Source organism: Mus caroli, chromosome 7, assembly GCF_900094665.2.
Source record: "Mus caroli chromosome 7, CAROLI_EIJ_v1.1, whole genome shotgun sequence".
NCBI classification, from domain to species: Eukaryota; Metazoa; Chordata; class Mammalia; order Rodentia; family Muridae; genus Mus; species Mus caroli.
In genome coordinates, this window is record NC_034576.1 from 144,719,390 (window position 1) to 144,728,878 (window position 9,489).

A 9,489-nucleotide genomic window follows, 5' to 3' on the forward strand; every position below is an offset into this window, starting at 1 on the left:
GTATAAATTTAATATGCCTGTGTGCCCCCTACCGTTTCAATTCAGTCCAATACATTTTTAGGGTGACACCCTTCCTATTCTCAAGAGTGTTATTTATCCATCTCTGTGTCCTGTGTTGTGCCAGGCAGATGGTATCATTCCTGTATCCACCAAGGCACTCAGTCACCCTCATCTTCTAAATGGAGTCAAACACTGCATATAAAATGCAATCTCTCAGGGCAACACACAGCCTAATTTCTTTAGAAAAACAAAACCAAGCTGGGCATGGTGGCACATGCCTTTGATCCCAGCACTTTAGAGGCAGAGGCAGGCTAATCTCTGTGAAAGTGAGTTCCAGGATAGCCAGGGCTACATAGAGAAAAAACCACAGAGGGTTGGAGAGATGGCTCAGTGGTTAAGAGCACTGACTGCTCTTCTGAAGGTCCTGAGTTCAAATCCCAACAACCACATGGTGGCCCACAACTATCCATAATGGGATCTGATACCCTCTTCTGGTGTGTCTGAAGACAGCTACAGTATACGCACATAAATAAGATAAAATAAATAAATAAATACAAATTAAAACATATTTTAAATGTGCATAATACAGAGTAACATATGGCAGGACACAAATCTGATCTCAACCAATAGGAAGCATTCTAAAAACACATGAGGGTACTCAGGTGTCAGGAGAGGGACTTGCTGACCTGACTTAGTAGTGAGACTTCTTTATTTTTGTTTTTTTTTTAATTTTTACTTATTTATTTTATATGTGTACATATAAAATACACTGTCACTGTGACAGTACACTGTCACTGTCTTCAGACACACCAGAAGAGGGCATCAGATCCCATTACAGATGGTTGTGAGCCACCATGTAGTTGCTGGGACTTGAACTCAGGACCTCTGGAACAGTAGTTAGTGCTCTTAACCACTGAGCTATCTCTCCAGCCCCAGTGCTCCTTCTTTTGTACAAGGAAGTTCAGGGACAGGACAGCAGTCAGGGGACAAAGGAGATTGGGTAAAGTGTGACCAAGCAGAGCAATTTTGTCCACACCCAGTAATACACATACACCAACATAGCTCAAAACTCCATGTATGCACATACTAACGGCCCTCACAAATACAGTCTCTCACATGTGTGAATACACCTCAACCAACACCCTAGCCCAGAGGTCTTCATCCATTTATATATGACATAAAACATACTTACTCTCATATCCATACACAGGCTACACACACACATACACACATACACACACACACAGAGAGAGAGAGAGAGAGAGAGAGAGAGAGAGAGAGAGAGAGCCACTCTCCTGTATGCATTTCACCCAGTGTGACTGGGCACTTTTTACTTTTTTAGATTTTTTTCCAGAAATGTATAGTAGGAAAAATTAATACAAAGAATGTTGAGTCTCATGGATCCAGAAACCAATCTCATGTCCTTGCCTTGTTCTGAAAGGCAGCTGAACAGCCCAGAACTGTCTGAACAGAATGGCTAAGCTGGGAACAGAATAGGCCGCTAGCCTGAGCAGGAGGGCTCCATGTACCAGCAGCTGGCTATGGTTCAGAACTGAGTGGGGAACTGGAAACCCCAGTAAGCCCTGGTTCTAAGCATGCCACTCACAGTAATGGAGGATTAAGGATAAAAAAAAAAAAAAAAAAAAANGNTGGGNGGNGTGTGAGATTGGAAACAAGAGGCTGTTGAGCTGTTCCCACAGGCCAGGAATGCACACGAAACTCCCAAAGGCTGACCTCAGCTTAGGACCCAAAGCACACTCCAACAGAGGCAGAACAGAGATGCCCCAACCCAGCAAGGAGGGGACTTTTACATCTTTTACATCGTGTCTTGGGAAAAAGCTGAATAGTTCTGAACCCAAGAGGAAGTCTTAGGGGGCAGCAGGAAATACTTAGGGTTGAAGGGTAATGGATCATGGTGCCGGGGAACAGGAGGGACGCAGAGCAAACCATGGGCCCCTCTGTTTACATTAGAAGAGGAAGCACAGTCCCAACGTCAGTTAGGTGCACGAGTTACACACACACACACACACATACACACACACATACACACACACACACACACACACACACACACACACACACACACACACACGGGACTTGAGAAATCCACAGAACATTCAAGAACTTGCGAGAAATGGAGAGTCGAGACCATGAAAAACAGAAGTCAATAAGTAGGGACTTGGTATGGGGAAGGTCAGAGAGACAAAAGCCTGGTCTGAGAGACAGGTGAGCTGAGTCACCTGTCAGATATCTGATGGAAAGTTCAGTGGCTGGAGGGGACAGATACAGATAATGAGAACCCGGAAAGAGGGCTATAACTGCAGAGATGGTCCAGACTTAATTGCCCCACAAGAATGTCACAAACAGATTGCAGCAATCTTTCTACCTGGAAACTGGAAAAAAAAAAAAAAAAACAGCCCAGTCCCCAGGGGAAATGTGCCTTGCAAAACAGGGCCCAGGTGAAGAGTTAACCTTGAATAAACCAACTCTCTTGAAAAGTGCTGACACCATGGCTAAATCGCTCCCGCCAACCCAGCTCTGCATTTTTAAAAAAACAGCATCTTGCTCATAGCAATGATGGCTTCACATCAGAAACCAGAATGGTGGGATTTGAGCTCACAAGACATAAAAATGGTGAAAATTCCACAAGGACACGTTGAAGACTGGCACACAGCTCAGTGGTAGAGCATATATTCAGCATGCATGAGACCCCCAGAGCTGCAAAGGTCAAGAGTTTTTTAAAAGTAGCACAGAACACACACAATGATTCTGGAAGCTGAGCATAGTGATGCTTGCCTTTAATCCCAGCACTTGGGAGGCAGAGGCAGTTCAATCTCTGGGAATTTGAAGCCAGCCTGGTGTACATATACAGTTCCAGGCTAGTCAGGGCTATACAATGAAACCCTGTCTCACAACAACAACACCCAAAATAACAAACACATAATGATTCCAGTAGGAATGTCAAGGAGAGACCTTCCTCAAACCTATAGAGAAGCTTAACCCTGGGAAGTGGATGGCTGCAATGTTTCTTTTAAGATGAAGAACCAAGCAAGAGCCCAGCATGGTGATACTTATCTTTAATCCCAGAGTTTGGGAGACTGAGGTAGGATTGCTGAGAATTTGAAGCCCATCTGGGCTCTAGAGAGAGACCATGTCTCAAAAATACCAAAGCAGGCAAACAAAAAAAGGTAATAGCTAAGCATTTGCTGTTCCACCCTTAGAAGGCTGAAACAGGAGGATTTTGTGAGTTCAAGACAAGTCTAGGCTACGCACATAGTGAGTTCCAGTCCAGCTTGGGCTACAGAGTAAGAGTTTAGTCTCAAAGACTAAAACCTATAAAGCAAAGCTGGTCTGTGGCTACGTCGGTAGAATGCTTGGCCAGCACATAACAAGCCCGGGGTTCCGTTCCCACCACTTGAGGGGTGGAGGCAGGAGGATCAGAACTTTAAGGTTATCTTCAGCTAATCAGGATGAGATCAGCCTGGACTACGTGAGACTTTGTCTCAAAAAACAGGCAAACAATAAAAATATTAAGGCAAAAGAGCACGAACGTCAGCTTGTACTTCAAACAGACCAGATGTCCTCGTCAGCTTGAGAAAAGATAAAGGAATGTTTTGAAGAGGGATTTGCAGGCAAAGGAAAAAAAAAAAAAAGACCTCCGTTATCATTATGAACAGCTGAACCAAGGGTTCTGAACTGTCAGAAGTGAGCAAGATGGAGCAGTGAGGCCTTCTTAGGATTAGGGCAGAGCTGAGACCCGATGGCTTAAAGATGCTGTCCAGAGACAGCTGTGGTGGTCTGAGAATCCCATCAACTGAGGAAGCTGAGGCAGGAGGATCATGGGGTCAGATTGGACTGTACAGTGAGACTTTATCTCTTTTCCTCCCCAAAGAAAAATATCCCCCCCCCCGAAAAAATTGGAAATTTTTATTTCTCAAATATTAAGTGATTATTATTTGTGCATGTGGTGTGTACATGTGAACCAGTCACGCTATGCATGGAGAAACCAGGGAACGCCTTTTAGGAATTGGTTCTCTTCTTCCATGAAATTTGGAAATCTTGGGTTGTTTGGTTTGCATGGCAAGTATTTTTGTCCACTGAGCCATCTTGTCAGCCTCCAAATTGAGAATGCTTCAAAAAATACGACAAGAGTAAATCCAGCAAAGGGCACACAGGGCAGCTCTGGAGCAAATATAAAAATAAAGTCCCCATCGGAAGACATTCAAGGGACTTAGGGCTAGTTACTGGCCCTGTGTTCCAGTCTGTAGGTAAAGAGAAATTACCAAAGTGGTAGCCACAGGGACTCTTTGGGATCCATACAGTGGGTAGAGACAGGCTTGGTTAGACCCATGGGGTGTGGGCTGGGGACTCAAAGCCTTGGAGCGAGGTGAATCCTGACAGAAAAGACAAAGAAAGGTGCCTGGGATGAGGAGCACCCTGACCAGACGCCAGGGGGTGCTCAGGTGTCAGGATGGGGAGCTTTCAGACTTGACTAACAGGATTCTTTGTTAAAGCCTAGGGATGGGCTCAGAGGGAAGTGCAGGGGCCTGGCTGAAGCGTGGCAGGACAGAGAATCTTGCCAAAATAAGTTGTTTATCATTCACAGAAAACCCAAGATAGTGCAAGGGGAAAAAAAAAAGTGCCAAATCCGCCAAATCCGCCAAATCCGCCAAATCCGCAGTCTGAGTGTGGTACCATTAGGGAGAGTCCAGAGCATTCCTGATTTGATACCATTCTGAGCTAGCCTGGTCTACACAGTAAGACCCTGTCTCAGAAAACCAAAAGTTAGAGGTATAAGAAAAAAAAAGAAAGAATTTGAGCACCCACCCACCAAGGGCCAAAGATCAGATCAAGTGTGGTTTTCGCCATGAAGGATTCCATACCACTAAAGCGTCTGCGCCCCAGCTCTCAGACGAGAAGGCCAAGCCGGGAGGTGCATACTGCATGCAGGAGGGCAGCATGCAAAAGAAGAGCAGCAAGGCACCTCCATACAAGTTAAAACTAGTTTATATTTAAGGGATAGGTTGGGCTGTATGTGGGTCAGTGGTAGAGAGCTTGCTTCATATGTTCAAGGCCTGGGGTTGAGCCCCAGAAGCTAAAAGAAGAAAAGAAAAGAAAAAGAAAGAAAGAAAAAGAACCCCAAACCTAAACTAAACTAAAAAATTTATCCTATGTGCTGAGACTTGCAGAACATGGTGGAATTCAGATGAAGGGTCCCTGGAGCCCGGCAGAGGAGGGGACGTGAGGGCCAAGGGGCCACACAGAGCCTAAGGGTGCATTCCTCACGTTCCTTGCCTTGCGCCAGCACTGGACAGGCGGGTGGAGGTTTTTCCTGCTTTAATTATGCCTTCTGTACATCTCAACAATTAAACAGTTCAATAGCTAACTTTCTATAGAAGGAAGGACAGCACAAAAACTCTAATTTTTATGGAGGGAAGGACATCATAAAAACTCTAATTTTTATGGAGGGAAGGACATCGCAAAAACTCTAATTTCTATGGAGGGAAGGACATCGCAAAAAGCCTATCTTTACATTCACAAGCAAACAGAACAAACACTGCAGTAACCAGGGAAAGCTATAAATAAGCCCTATCTTTGTCTGTCCAGCCAGCAAAGCCCCGAGCCCCCAGCTCAGGCAGGAACCACGCACGGATGCCTGCTTTTGCCATTACTGCTTTACCGGGGTCTGAAAACCCAAGACAATGCGAAAAGATGTTCAACGGAAATAAGATGTATAACTTCTGGAAAGGAGGAGACCAAAATACCACATTCTTGCGGCCCCCAGAGAGCCAGCGGAAGAGTTCTCAGGATGAATGAGAGGTTCAGGGAGCAGTCAGATGCAAAATGTGTATTGTAAATCAATATATTTTATTATTTTCCACCAGCAACCAGCCAGAAGATACAGAAAAGTGAAAAAAAAGTTTCCATTAAAAAAATATCATAAAAACAACAGCCGCAATCAAAGACATAAAAGTCTTTAGACATGATCCTCTTGAGAACTGTCCTGGTCTCCAGAAAGAAAATTTCAAACAACTAAAACATGTTAAAATGAAACTTGAAAAGATAAAAACAGAAAAAGAGATTATGCTTTTTGCACACAAAGCTTGACTCTTAAGTAACCTCCCCCTGCCCAAATTAGTGCATACTGTATAGTTTACCAGAGTTTTTTAAACAAAAATATTTTCTATTTGACTGCCTCTTTGTTGGGACAGGGTCTCCTGCAGTCTTAGCTGGCCTTGGACTCATTATGTAGCCAGAACTAACCTGCTGGGATGACAGGTTGGGGCTCCAGTGTTTAGAATCAACCAACATTGTAATAGGGGGTTGGTTCTTGAGGATAAAGGCCAGGGGTAAGACAGCCTTTGGTGGAGTGACAATTCTAAAATTCAATACTGACAAAAACAGGAAGCTGTAGCGAAGGAAGCAGAGTCCAGTTTCATAAGGTATGTTCCCTGCCTACTGAGACTGCACAAAGCATCTTTGGTTTTTGTCTCCTGTGACCCTCGTAGCCAAGGAAGTGGACCCTACCATCATTTGGGGTCCAAGAACAGCACACAGATGTTCAAGCCAGTCTCCACAGAGCCCCCAGACCACCCGGTTACCGAGTGACAAGCTCAGCAGGGACACGCTGGCCATGCCTTCTGTGCCCTCTGCTCTCCTGACTGTAGCATTCATCCCTTTCGCACAGTGTTTATCAGCATTAAACAGTGAACACAAGAGAATTTGCGGGGGTGCACAGCCCCGTGGAGAAGGGGGTATGTTTAACAGAAAAGGATGAGAAAATAAAATATGAACTGGGAAGGAAAAAGGGAGACTGGGATTTTTGTTCCCATTCCATTCCTAGGGCAGGGAGGGAGTTAGAAAGTTCAGCAGAAGAAAATTGTTAAGAATAAAATCAGGGTGGGTGTGGTCCAGAGACGTTGGATGCACATATGAAATGTTCAAAGAATAAATAAAATAGCATTTAAAATTAAATTGAAAATTCGGAAGTACAGGAAAAAATCTGTTTTTTTCTGTTTTCATGCTGAGAAACATTTTTCCAGCTTAAAAAAAACAAAAAACAAAAAACAAACAAAAAAAACAGAACAAAACAACACCAGCAAACAGATTTGTGGAAGATAAAGAGGTTAGTAGATTCCTCCTCTTGAAAGGTAATTTATGTTTTTGAAATAGGGTCTCATGTATTCCAGGCTGGCCTTGAACTCACTGTGTAGCCCAGGTTGGCCTTAAACTCACTGTGTTGCTCAACATAATCCTGAACTTCTAATCTCCTGCCTCCACTGCCCACGTGCTGGGAAACTTTACATTTTCTGTATATCAAAACATTGTCTACCAAAACGAAAAGGCATATTTCCACTCCTGGCTAAAATGGAGTAATAGAGACCGGATTTACCCGCCTGCCTTCAGCAGCCAACAACACAACAGAACAAAACAAAACAGACACAAAGCCATGGAACAACGGTGTCTAGGGCGCCGCACATCAGCTGGCAAAGACAATGACCCCTGCGCAACGGAAACGTCTAGGGGGCCTCTCACTGCCCAGCTCTCTTCCCTGAGAGAATTCCCAGGCCTCAGGCAGGAAGGGAGCAAGGTGGAGCCCCAAGATACTCTGAGTGAAAGAGCTGAGCTGAGGGTCTGAGGAACTGAGGTAACTGTAGTTCAAGAAACAGACTCCGAGGGGGCAGGGCAGTGCTGCACAGTGGGAGAACCTGGGGCCCAGCAAGCATGGTTGGGGCCAGCACAAGCCTGGGAAACAGACCTCTGTGTGCTGCAGATTCCCATGCCCAGGAATGGTGGCTGTTCCCACCAGCCAGGGCAGAGGGCTGCAGGCTCACAGGTCTCGGGTCTGGGAAACCTTGCCCAAGTCTTGAGGACCTTTGGCCTGGAGCTGAACATTCTTCTAGACCTGCCTGTGAGAAATCATAAAAACAAGACCTGAAGGACCCAACTCCCCCGCTCTGCGCCCCCCTCCTCCCTGCCTCTGTGAGTGTGTGTTTTGAGATAGGGTTACAGCCTGCCTACTCAGTTTCTACACTGCTAGAGATCAAACCCAGGCTTCATGTGTGTTGGGCATGCAGTCTATCAACTACAAAGCTCAAAAATATTTATAGAAATGTGAAGATATTGGGCACTTGCTGAGGCAAAACTCAGGATGTCCGGGGTCCCATAAAACCCATCAAGCAGAAACAAAGCAAGAAAGGTAGCATATGGGGTGGAGGTCATCAGGCCAAAGCAAATGGGATGAAGCTGAATGAGACCCCAAGGTACTCACTGAGAAAGACTGCAGGGGGCACAGCTGTAAGACCATGGAGAAAAAAAAAATGGCACAAAGAGATGAACACAAAAGTTCAAATCAACGTGCTGTGGAGCAGGGAGTGGGGCAGCCAGTTGGGTAGGGGGACCATGGGACAAAACAAGCAGCTATGAAGTGTGTGGGCTGAACATGGTCTTGACCACACAGGAGGAGGGTCACTCAGTCAGAATGTGTGCTTAGCATGCATGAGGTCCTGACTTCCATCTCTAGCAAAACAAAACTATGGGATTAGTCTAAACATCCCAGGTAAACTGTAGGCTGCAAACTGGAGCTGGGGAATTTGGCTTCAACCATTCAGTACTTGTCTAGTGTGCATGAAGTCCTGGGGTCAATCCCAGTACCACATTTTGGGGTGCTGTATTGTGTTGTATTGTGGTGCTCGGCTCTGAACCTTGGACTACATGTGACAGATAAAGCAGTTACTGTGTCTTAGGACGGTCCATGCTCATGCTCCTGGCTGTGTCTTCCGCTCTTCTTTTTTCTTTACCTAACCCTATGCTTAAAGTCATTATTAAAAATGCCTTTTTAGAGACTGACTCCGCGGTTAAAAGCACTTGCTGCTTTTTCAGAGGACCTCTATTTGATCCTCAGAAGCCACCTAGCACCTCACAATCATCTGTAATTCCAGTTCCTGGAGAATGCCTTCTTCTGGCTTCTAGGGACATTGTAGTCACTGGGTGAGAAGACATAAAGACAGACATACGCTCACACAAATGCAATAAAAATAAATAAATTTAGAAGAAAATAAAAACAATTTTAATAGATCTGAATCTGTTTCATACTGGCAAGGAAATTGGGGGGGGGGGTTGAACTTGTTAAGTTGAGTAAGAAAAAAACAAACAAACACAAAGCCCTGTCCCCTCAATGTTTTAAATGTAGACACAAATGGTTTCAAAGAAATAACAAATTTTCAGAGAACTGAAAGGGAGAAGAAAGGAATGCTCGGCTGAGTCAGGCTGCAATGTGCCCAGGGTGCCCCGACTATCACAGCACTGGGGAGGCTGAGGCAGGAGGATTGAGAGTGTGAGGCCAACTTAGATTACATAGAAAGACTTTGTTTCAGAGAGGGACGGGGTGAAGCACAAGGACTGGCTGTCTAACCCTGTAGTGACTGTCTCCCAGTAATCAACAGCACACGTGAGCAGGAAGTCAGCACACCTAGGGTGGACCTGACT